Genomic DNA, 12,107 nt, shown 5'->3' on the forward strand with positions numbered 1-12,107 from the left:
TTTGAACATCCCAGACCTACTGAGTTAGCCCTTACCTGCATCAAAGAATGCAGGCAGCAGAGAGGATCTGATTTTTCCCTCTGGTGGGTAGGACTGGGTGGGAAGAGTGGGCAGGAGAGGCACTCACCCAGCTAGCATGAGGTCACGGGGCCAGGGCTGGGAGGAGAAGGGCTGCTTACACAGAACCCAGACTGCATTAAACTGAAGGAAGCCTAAGAGCAGAGAAGCAAGTGGGAGAGCCAAATTCACCCACTGAAGGAAGAAACATTCAGTCATGTTAAATGTTGTCACAAAGAGGTTACGAAAGTTGAACAGCTGAGGTGGACAGCAGGGGTGGCCATCAGTGGCCCCTTGAATGGCTACTAGTTTCACTATGAGCTAAACTCCAGCATAAAGGCTCCAGTTCAGAGACACAAAGCAAGGCAGAGCTCATCAGGTGGCCAAGAGTGGCTGAGGGAACTGAGGGTGTTTAGCATGGCTCCAAGAAGGAAAGAATCTCTTCTCTTATTTCCAAGTGTCTCCTCTTTTCTTCTTGTCTCTTCATTATGCTCAGAAATAAAATAAGACATCATTTCCTGAGGTGTGAGATGACAGTGGGGAAGGCATGACACCCTCAAAAGAAAACTAGGGTCCTGCTACTAGGAAACAAGGGGGACTTGTGGTGAACCATATATGTTGACTCCAGTTGGTCATGGTAAAGAGAGGACTCACTGGATGAACTGGCCCCCAGGAGACAGAACCAGGACAAAGGAATACAACTGGAAGGGAGGAAGGGAGGTTTAATCTCAGTTTCCATAAGAACTTACTAACAGCCAGAATCTCCGAAGACAAGGACTGCCTTGGGGGGTGAGCACCCTGTCATTGGGGCTTACAAGCAAGTGCTGTCACCTGTCAGGGATGCTGTGGGAGGAATTCTTCCTTTGGGAGGGAGAATGAACCAGCACAAACCACTCTGCCTACATTCCCTGCCCCATGACATCATCTGATCCCAAGCTTTAAACCCTTGTATGTTCAAAACTACCCAGTAATTTCAGAACAGACTACTCTCCTTAGCTCCAAAACCTTGTCAGACCTTTTCTCCACAAAATGCCTAGCACCTACAACATAGTAGATGTTCAATGAATATTTTTGAACAACTAGATGAAACTCAGGAACTTTGGTGGCATAATGCCTAAGGCATACATAGTGCCTAAGTATACTGACTACTGCTATTCAGAAGGCTGGCGGTTCAACTCCACCAGCCACTCCTTGGAAGGAAGGTTGGGTAATCTACTTCCCTAGTGACACCACCTCGGAAACCAAAGGAGGGGTTGCTATGAGTTGGATCGGACTTGATGGCAGTGAGTTTGGCTTGTTTTCTTCGCTGATGCTCAGCCCTACCATTCTCTCCTCTTCTCCCTTGGCTTGGTAGAATCACCACTTTGGGTGGGAAACCTTCTTCTCACAAGCCAAAGTACCATGAACATTACACCCGCTGTGCTATTCTCACGGCTTCCTACTTTTTACCTCCAGCCAATCTCCAAGGAGTTCCCTGGGCCACAGATCTTCCCCTTGTTCAGCACCCTTTCACAGCGTGCCCTGCTGGTTATGTGTCCAACTCGCAGAGACTGTGAGTTTCTGGAGGATTCCATCTAATCCGTCGTTGCATGTCCTGTTCCCATCAGACACTGGAGCAGAGCGGGTGGTCAGAACCAGTGTGTTGCATCAATCTGTAAGTTTCTCAGCTCTGATATTAGCCCAAGTAGTAGGGACGGATGCCCCTCTCATGCCTTCTTTCAGTAAAGCAAGTGTTAAATTAATGAGCTAACTCATCCAATGCTAGGGAATCTATATTTTACTTTAATGAAACCCAAGGAGTGCCTTCACTGTGGAGCCCTGGGCCCTTTTAGGCTTCTTGTTGTTGTTGTTAATTGCCAGCAAGTCGTCTCCAACTCATAGCTACCCTGTGCACAGCAGAATGAAACATTGCCTGGTCCCTGATTTCTAGCCTTTCAGGCTAGAAGATGCTGAATGAGGGGACAGCTCTTCCTGTAATGCAGATGTGCCTTCCCCACCTCCATCTCCCTTCCAGCCACAGCACTGCAAACAATTATTTTTCAGCTTCTTTTTATTTCCAAATGCACATCTGCTTCTAACATTGGCCTGATCAGACTTCTTCAAGTGTAAAGTATACTGACTACTGTGCAATGTTACAGGGGAATATATTCTTTTATTCATCCAATCACCCACCTTACTCATTCTTCTGCTTACTCATTCTCCTATACACTCACATATCTACACATACACCCACCCTTCCACCCTAATACTCATGTATTTACTCACAGCTCTCCCAAAGATAAATCATCCCAACCATCCATCTATATACCCACCCACCCATCCATTAATCTGTCCATCCATCCATCCATCCATCCATCCATCCATCCATCCATGCAGCATACACCAATGAACACTTCCTTGAGTGCCAAGACCTTTGACAGGCAGCAGGGATAATGAAATAAACAAGACGCAGTTACCATACTCCCCTGGAGGAGCTTCCAGTCTACTAAGATGTTTTCGTTTGCTAGTGCTGTTGAGCAAATAATCGGAGATGCTGAACTAAATGAAGAAGCACAAGGTATCAGGATTGGAGGAAGAATCATCAACGATCTGCGATGCACAGATGACACAACCCTGCTTGCTGAAAGTGAAGAAGATTTGAAGCACATACTGATGAAGATCAAAGACTACAGCCTTCAGTGTGGATGAAACCTCAACAAAAAGAAAACAAAACTCCTCACAACTGGAGCAACAAGCAACATCATGCTAAATGGAGAAAAGAATGAAGTTGTCAGGGATTTCATTTTACTTGGATCCACTATCAACGCCCATGGAAGCAGCAGTCAAGAAATCAAATGGCATATTCCCTTGGGCAAATCTGCTAAAAATGATCCCCTGAGAGTCTTAAAGAGCAAAGATGACATTTTGAAGACTAAAGTGCTCTTAACCCAAGCCATGGTATTTTCAGTCACCTCATATGCATGTGAGAGCTGAACAAGGCTCTAAATCTTTGTGGAAGCAGACAGCCACAGCTTTCTCCCACAGATCAGTGGTTTCAACCTTCCAACCTTTCAGTTAGCAGCTGAGCACTTAACCATTGCACCATCAAGGCTCCTATGTCGGAACTGAGATAAAAATAAAAAATTCATTGCCATAGAGTCCATTCCAGCTCATAGTGACCTTATAGGACTCAACAGAACTGCTCTGGAGGGTTTCTGAGGCTGTAAATCTTCATTTAATTTTGATTAGCAGCCGAATGCTTACTCTGATATTATGTGAATTCAACAAAAGGAGGTTCAGCCAAAATTCTCTGGAGGAGCTTTCAGAGAGATTCCTGCAGGCAATCTACTTGAAAAAAGTGAATGGGAAGGAAAGCAGATAATGACTTCCTTGTGGAGAGGAGCATTTTATTACAGTCCGTCCCTGTACCTGACCCATGGATCCACTGCAATGGACTCATCCATCCTCAACTCTCAGCCAGACCCGCTGGATCACAACCATGGGGGGTGGGGCCCAGGACTCTGCATTTTCAGCAGCTCTCTAAAGCTTGAAAACTACTGTTTGAATGTTGAGCGCCCACCAGCCACCTGCCAGAGTGTTATCTTGTGGTGCCTTGTGTGTGGCTGTGATGCTGGAAGCTATGTCACGAGTATTTCCAACAGTAGCACGTCCCATGGTAGATGGGTTTCAACAGAGCTTCCAGACTGAGACAGACTAAGAAGACAGGCCTACAATCAACTTCTGAAAGTTAACCAACAGAAATTCAGTGGATCACAACAGAATACTGTATGGTACAGTTCTAGAAGATGGCACCCTTAGGTTGAAAATCACTCCAAATCCACCGTGGCCACATCAGTGGCCTCAAGTATGCCAACGGTCATTTAGTTGGTATGGACTGAGCAACGTGTTGTGCTGTGTGACATGGAGTCGCCATCAGTCTGAGCCAACTTGACAGGTGGGCAGTGCATTGGGGTGCTCAATGGGTGGTTTGTCACAGAACTTCAGCATGGGGCAGGATGGAGATGGCAGAGCTGGGAGGCATAGTTGTAGCTCAAGAGAACAATGCAAATGGCTCACACTGCACTTGGAGGTGGCATTGCCCTTTTGATCTTGAAAGCTTGATTATGTTGATTGGAGAAGGCTAGTCCCCAACTTCACCACCTACTCCTGTGTAATGCCAGACACACCATTTAGCGCTTTGGGGCTTGGTTTCCCCTCTGGGAAGTGGGCACAATAATATTTGCCTCTTGGCAGAGTTGTAATTGAGTTAATGTGTGTAAAGACCTAGGCCAGAGTTTAGACTGAAAGATCCGGAAGCTAAGAGCAAAACCTTGGAGGCAGGAGTAGGCATACACTGCTTGGGTCCCAGGTGCTGAAGGTACCTTGCCCTTAAGTGAAAGGAAGTGTCCGTGGGTGGTAGAAAGGGAGGTTGAGGCAAGGGTGAGAGTTCTTAGTATCTGAGGAGCCATTGTGGGCCTTGAGTTGGATTCAGCCTGCTCACGCTGGTTTCCAGGCCTTCTGGGTATCTGTTGAAGCTTAAGCGCTCTTCACTGTGAGACTTGCTCAATGCCTTGGCTGATAAAAGGTTACCAGTTCGATTCCAAGCAGAAGGTGCTTCAGAAGAAAGGCCTTGAGATCTATTTTGAAAAATCACTGCCACTGAAAACCCCATGGATAGAGGATAGTGGAGGGTGCTTGGAGCTGGTGGAAACTCTGAGCTCATGCCACCCTCCAGGGGCAGCTGGGAATAGTCCTCCAGAGGCCCCTCCTGACACAAACTGCTAAGGAAGTCTTTTCCACCCCTCCTCCTTTGTACACAGCAGACAAGGATGGTTTAGGATGCTGCACCTGACAAGGTCACCCAGAAAGAGAGCTCTCTCTTGGGTGGGCATGACTAGAGGTCACTGCCTGTCAGCAGGACTGTCACTGTGAGTGGACAGTTCACGCATCTGTCAACTGCTCGTGGCATTCTTGTCTTTTTGACTAGGACCGTGTCTGCCTTAGAGATGAGACCAGCATCTGGCAGGTTCCTGGCCAAGCAAGAACACTGAGATCATGACATTTTGAACTTGGGATCAGTCTGGGCTTGGTCTGGAAAACAGAGCTGCTGCACACGTTAAGGAATTGTTGGTAGCTGGTTGAGTCGCTCCCAACTCACAGCATACGTAATGGATGAGCCACTGCCAGATCCTGCACCATCCCAGCATCAGCCATGGACTGGACCGCTGTGGTCCATACGGTTACCGTGGGCTGGTTTTTGAAAGTGGATTACCAGGCCCCTAAGGGCTGGAGTACAGGAGGTGAAGCTCCCACAGTGCAGGGAACATTAGATTAGGGGTTTAGAGGTCTGGAAGGCTGGAGCTGGACAGCCTATGAAGCAGTCCTCAAGCCCTGAGCATGAAGGGCCAGGGCAAGGGAACAGCTAGACCTCCAGGGAAGTCTACCAGAGCTGGGCCATACGTGTGAGCTCACAGAAGGAACTGAGAAGTCCCATGTCTGAGGAAGCTGCTGACTCCAACACTCACAGCCTCTTAAGAATAATGTCCACCTTGTAATCTAGAGGAGCCCCTGAATGTTTGGCCGCTAAATGAAAGCTTAGTGATTCAATTCCTCTCAGAGGTACCGTGGAAGAAAACCCCATGGAGGCCAGTTTAACTCTGACACACGTGAAGTTGCCAATCAAAATGGACTCAATGGCAACTTGTCCGCTTTTCTAATCTCGAAGGGAAGGGGATTCTGGGAAACAAGTTCCCAGCCTCAGATGGGTGTGATGACAAAGACAGTGTGGCAGAGAGCTGGATTCCCTCATTCGTTCAGCATTTATGGAGCACCTACTATCTGCTCAACTCTGTGTTTGGTGTTGGAGAGCTCTTCCCCAAGCCTCCTGGGGATGAGCTGACAGTAAACCAATATGTTCTCACCCAGGGCAGAGCATTCATGGGAGCCAGAGGAGACCAGCGGTGGCTTCCCCGAGGAGACAAGCAGTGAAGAGAAGGGCCCGTCAGGGGGCCAGCTCCCATCAGTGGGACAGAGAGGAGCTGGGAGGGAGTACAGAGTGTGCCCCTGAGCTGTGACAGCCAGCCGAGGTCTGGGGGTTGGGGAGTGAGGAAGTTGACACCACACTCACCATCTTGGGATGCTCCCACTCATCTCGTCTTAAATGAGAACATGGAGGATGGGATGGGAGAGGCTGGAAGAGGTGCTCCAACAAATGCAGATGGCAGATCAGTAATACGTGCTCTTCTCGGTGATTAACTTATGCAAGGAGTACGGGCTCTGGTAGCAGAGTGCCTAAAACACTTGACTGCTAACCAAAAGGCTGGCAGTTCAAACCCACCAGCCACTCCTCAGAAGGAAGGTTGGGCAATCTACTTCCATAGTGATACTGCCTAGGCAACCCAGGGAGGGGTCGCTATGAGTCGGGTCCAACTCGACGGCACATAACAACAACTTCGTCATGTGGATCTGTAAGCACTTGTCCACGTGGCTGTCTCCCACTGCCCAGGAACCCCTCCAACTGGGCTTTGCTTTCTTCACCCTGGCCTCCATCACCCTCCTGGCACCTTGTAGGTGCTGATATATGGTGAAAAAACATGGACAAAGCAAATTAGTGGGTCCTCTCCACTTGCCTTGGTGCTGCCACCCAGACGGTTTAACATGCTTTCATCTAGCTGGCCTTCTGAAATGTTTCTGAATCTCAGTCCTCTCTCTGCACAACTGATACAGAATATTTTTAGAACCAGTATCCTACTTCAGCATCTGGACAACAGGTAGGACAGGGAGGGGTTGATTCACCCAGGATGTAGATAGAGGACACTGAGTCTGACCTGAGGGCATGATGGCACGATGCTGCAGACCAGCTACCCAGATGTCCTGTGTCCTGAAGGCCATGTCAGTGCCAGGACCCCATGAGGTGGGGAAGAAAGGGGTGGTTGGGTGGGCAGTGCATTGGGGTGCTCAGTGGGTGGTTTGTTTGTCACAGAACTTCAGTGGAGTCTGGGGTGGAGATGGCAGAGCTGGGAGGCATGGTTGTAGTTCAAGAGAACAATACAAATGGCTTAGGCTGCACTTGGAGGTGGCATTGCCCTTTTGATCTTGAAAGCTTGACTATTCCAAGGAATTCACACCTCTCTGGTGTTATTTGTCACCTGATAGACCTATCTGTTATTTGGCTGAAAGCTGAGTCATGGGGGTGAGTTTAGTTCCAGGCTTGAAGGGTGACTAAGGGCCATGTTGTTGTTGTTGTTGTTGTTGGTATGTGCCGTGGAGTCAAGCCCGACTCATAGCGACCCGTCCTTGGGTTTCTGAGGCAATATCACTGCAGAAGTAGATTGCCCAACCTTCCTTATGAGGAGTGGCTGGTGGGTTTGAACTGCCAGCCTTCTGGTTAGCAGTCAAGTGTCTTGCTTTCTAATATGATGCCTTTCAGAGCAGTCAGTGGTGGTAGCTGGGCACCATCTAGTTCTTCTGGTCTCAGGCTAGAGGAGGCTGAGGTTCACATGTTCTGTCAGTCCTTTGAGCTCATTGTGAAAACAATGTCTTTCATTTTCTTTGTTCTTCTTTGCTCCACACGTGGAGAGGCCAATAGTTACACCTTAAATGGCCAATTGTAAGCTTTTAAGACCTCAGTTGCTACTCACCAAAGTGGGATGTAGAATGTTGTCTTTGAGGCCACAGGGTTACAATGGCTGATTCTTCAGAAGTCAATCCCCAGGCCTTTATTCTGAAGTGCCTCTGAATGGGCTCGAATTATCAACCTTTTGACCAGCAGCCGAGCCCATTAACCATTTGCATCACCCAGGGACTCACAAGGAGATAATGCTTAAGTCTGTTGATTGAGTGAATAAGTCAGCCCCGCCCTCCACTCTCAGAGGGTCTGTCCTTTGCTGGCCATGAGGTGCAGGGCCTGGGCCAGGCTTAACCTCACTGATCCAGTAACTCAAGGTCGGCACAGACAGCCATCCCTGACCCACTTGAGTGAGGCCCCTGAGATCTTTCTTCTTGAGATCAGCCCAGCTCTGGGAGACCTGGCATCTACACCCCCCAACTACACACACACACACACACACACAGAACTGTGGAGACACTCTTCGCCTAGGTTAGGCGACACAGAGACCTTGACACTTGGCAAAGTCAGAATTGTTACAGAGGGGAGTAGCATGTATCTATCTCAGGGGGCAACTGGGATTCTACTCAGAGCTCAGCAGGGCACAGGAAATCTCAGCCAAGAGCAGAAATCAGAAGATCTGGCTTCAAGCCCTTTTTCTGCTGTGTGTTCTTGGGTAGGTCACTTGATCTCTCTGAGCCACTGCTTCCTCATCTGTGATGTCAGGGTGATGCAAACCAGTTGCCTGTTGGGATGGTCAGTGGAGATAATGGGGTGAAGACACTAGTAAGTTACAAAGATTTATAATAATCCTAAAGTCAATTCAGGAGTATGTGCTCTGAGGGATTCGATAAAACAAAAATGTCGGTAGAGAAAAAGCAAGTAAAGGAATCTACTCATATTTTAAAATTCATTTTTAAAACAACGTGTGTGTGTGTGTGTGTGTGTGTGTGTGTGTAAAGAGAGAGGCAGACTGAGAGGACTATACTTTTCAAAAGGCTCCCATGTGAAGACTCAACTGACCCCTGTGAGAGCCCTGCAGGGAGAGTAAGTAGAACAGGGATCACTTATTTTCATTTTACAGATGAGGAAACAGGCTCAGAGCTACAGGGAGACCTGCCCATTATAGAACCAGGGGTAGAATCCAAGCGCCTGGACTTGGAGTCCCTGGGTGGTGCTAATGGTTTGTGTTTGATGACTAACTGAAAGGCTGGCAGTTCGAATCCACCCAGCAACACCAGGGAAGAAAGGCCTGACAATCTGGGTCCATAAAGATTACAGCCAAGAAAACCCTATAGAGCAGTCCACTTGGTAACACATGGGGTTGCTGTGAGTGGGAATGAACTCAACAACAACGGGCTTGCTGTTGCTGGTTTGGACCATGGCCTCATGGTGGGTGGGAATGCAGGAAGGAGACAGAAGATGGTAAAGAATCCCATTCTGTTTTGCTCTGACCTGAAGACCACTCTGAGCATTTACTAGGAGCAGGGATTTGTGCTGGGCTGGGTATGCCTGGTGGAGACAGGACTCACCCTTGTCCTCAAGGAGCTTATGGTCAAGAGCTTCTCTCCAGAGGGAGAGAAGACAGAAAAGAGAGCAGTCATTAAGGGGGCACCCCAGGAAAGAGCAGGGAGTGGAGACTCTGACCTGGAGGGCGCTGGCACGGTCTGGGGAAAGAGAAACATGTCTGGGGTTTGCAGGCAACTACAGCTGACACAGCAGGTACAACGCATCAGGTACAAGCATGCTTGGGCCTGGGGTTGGTTCCAGGGACATAGTGTTGCTGGGCCCTGCCCACTGAAAGGCCAGGGTGCGAAAGGGAGCATGTTGTTGCTTTTAGCTGCCTTCAAATTGTCCCCCAACTCATGGTGAGCCCATGTACAACAAAACAAAATGCTGCTTGGTCCTGTGCCATCTCATGATTGGCTACAAATGTGGTACATTGGACTCTCACTGGCTGATTTTCAGGCCTTTCTTCCTGGTCCATCTTAGTCTGGAAGCTCCACCGAAAGCTGTTCAGCATCATAACAGCATGCAAGCCTCCACTGACAGATGGGTGGGGCTATGGAGAAGGTGCCTTGGCCATGAATCAAACACAGGACTCTCACATGGAAGGCAATGAGACTTTGCCAATGTGAGGTGCTTGCGGTCCACCAAGGGGATTGGATAAGCTTGCTAATAATGTAAATTAGGTGCATGGCACCATTGTGGGTGTGGTAGCATGCAAATAATGTATATGGAACCCTAATATGAGGATTGGTCAATTTTGCCATTCTGCTAGGCTTAAAATGAGCCACCCTAGAGGTGAGAAGGGGGATCCACTACCATCAAGAAAGAAGAGCCAGGATTGAAGCACATCCTTTGGATTTGAGATCCCTCCACTAAACCTCCTTGACCAAGAGACAATGAGAGAGCTGTAACAGTTTGCTGAGATGGTGAGAGACAGCAAGAGACAATGATAAGCAGTGGCAGAGAAGCAGAAGCATAGGTAACAGAATCAAGAGACTGGCACAAGACAGAGCGCTGGCCTTCCCAGCCCATGGAGCGAGAAAGCTGAGCACCTTCAGGTTGAGGCTAACCAACAGAGTGGGGTGCCTCTGGGCACTTAGCAGCAGAGCTAAAAGAGCTTTGTAACACTTGCTGAAGCAGGGCAGAGGCCAAGGGACTGCCGAGCTGAGAGGCTGAGGACCAGAAAGAGGCCTGCCTGAGGCCCAGCTGAGAAGAGGCTGTCCTGATCAAAGAACTGCATCCTGAGTCATTTCTGATCCTGAATTATGACCTGTACCTCCCTAATGAACCCCCTATAATCATGAGTATTGTCTTTGAGTTCTGTGTGGCCACTTCAAGGAATTATCCAACCCAGCAGAGAAGTAGAGAGTGCTGTGGGAGGGACAGTTGGTGTCAGAATTGGCAAAATGTTTGGAAGGCGGAGGTCAGGCATGCCTCATAGGAATCAGCCTTGGGCTGTTGATCTTAATCCTCCTCGCTCTTGTGAAATTAGAGGAGGTCAGATGCCTCCTCCACACTATTTTTGCAGTGCCTCTCTTAAGACACTAATTCCACTGTGGTATCACTTCCCCTGTCAGTCTCTAAACCAATTTCTGAGAGAAGTAATCTGTCTAACTCAGCTCCTCTTCATCCCTGCCTCCATTAAAGGAAGGGACATTTGTTGAGTTTCGCCATTGCACTTGACCAAAATAAATAAATAAATAAATAAATAAATAAAACTCACTGTATTTGACCAGCTGTTTTAATAGATCCTCTTGTTTAATCCCTTTTAGCAGAAAAGGTGATAGTGTACACTGTTAAATTCAGGCTTAGAAATCAGAGAGTCCTAGGTTCAAACCTCACCCTCGGGGTCCCAGGTCGGTGGTCTGCACAAGACACTAAGCCTCTCCCAGGCTGGGTCTCCCCATCTGTGGTAGTGACAATACCAGTGCCCACCTCTTGAGGGTGCCAAAAGGGCAATGAGATCATGGACATAAAACACGCAGCTCTGCATGCCCAGAACACCACTGCCCACAGTCAGTGATATCTATTATTATTATTAGGAACAGAGCTTAGAGTAGGTGGAAATAAATGTATATTTAATGAGCAGACTTATGGATGTGCAAATGTGCCTTGGCCTTGAGCAAACTTTTTGTGACTGGAAGCAAGTGGGTGTCAGGGAAACTTTCCTCCACCAGAAAACTTGATGTTAATTGAGATTCAGATGATGCTAGACTGCAAGGCTTGGGGGAGGCAGCCATGAAGTCAAGGCCTTCTTGTTTAAAGTGAGCTACAATTCTCCAGACAACGGGGACCAGGAACTTCTCTCCAGCATGCACGTAAGGAAAATTGATCCTGCTCATTCCTGCAAAATGGCTTTCCTTCTGGCCCTCTACCTACCAAGCCTAATTGTGTCTCAGGGCTAATCAATAGCAGGCGGAAGGGGCCAGTGTCCTGGGGGGTCTCTGGGGAGAAACAGGAAACCTCTACTCTTGGTGCTTCCTGCCCCAGTTGTATGAGAAGATGACCAGGGATAAACAGGATTCAGGGAGAAGATGGCCTCCTTTCACCACATCAAAGAAAACAAACTCTAACAGCTACTACAGCTTTTAAGAGGCTATTGGCCATGACCACTACTCATCTGACAGTGAGTCATGCTGTGGTGGCTGTGTATTGCAGTAACACTGGAGCTATGCCACCGGGATTTCAAATACATGGTCATCCATGGTGGACATGTTTAGGTGGAATTTGCAGACTAAGACTGTGATATTTGGGGTTGTATGTCAACTTGGCTGGACCACAATTCTGAGTGGTTTAAGCAGTTGTGATGTGGTTATTCCCATGATGAGATTGGATGTATATGCCTTGAGCAGCCAGCCAATCCATTGCAAGGGAGTTTCCCTAGGGGTGTGGCCTGCTTCCAATATATATATATATATATATATATGGACATCCTGGGGAAAAGGCAGACTCTTCT

The sequence above is a fragment of the Orycteropus afer genome, unplaced genomic scaffold (genome assembly GCF_000298275.1).
Source record: "Orycteropus afer afer isolate SDZICR_OR568_19922 unplaced genomic scaffold, OryAfe1.0 scaffold00127, whole genome shotgun sequence".
Taxonomy (NCBI): Eukaryota; Metazoa; Chordata; class Mammalia; order Tubulidentata; family Orycteropodidae; genus Orycteropus; species Orycteropus afer.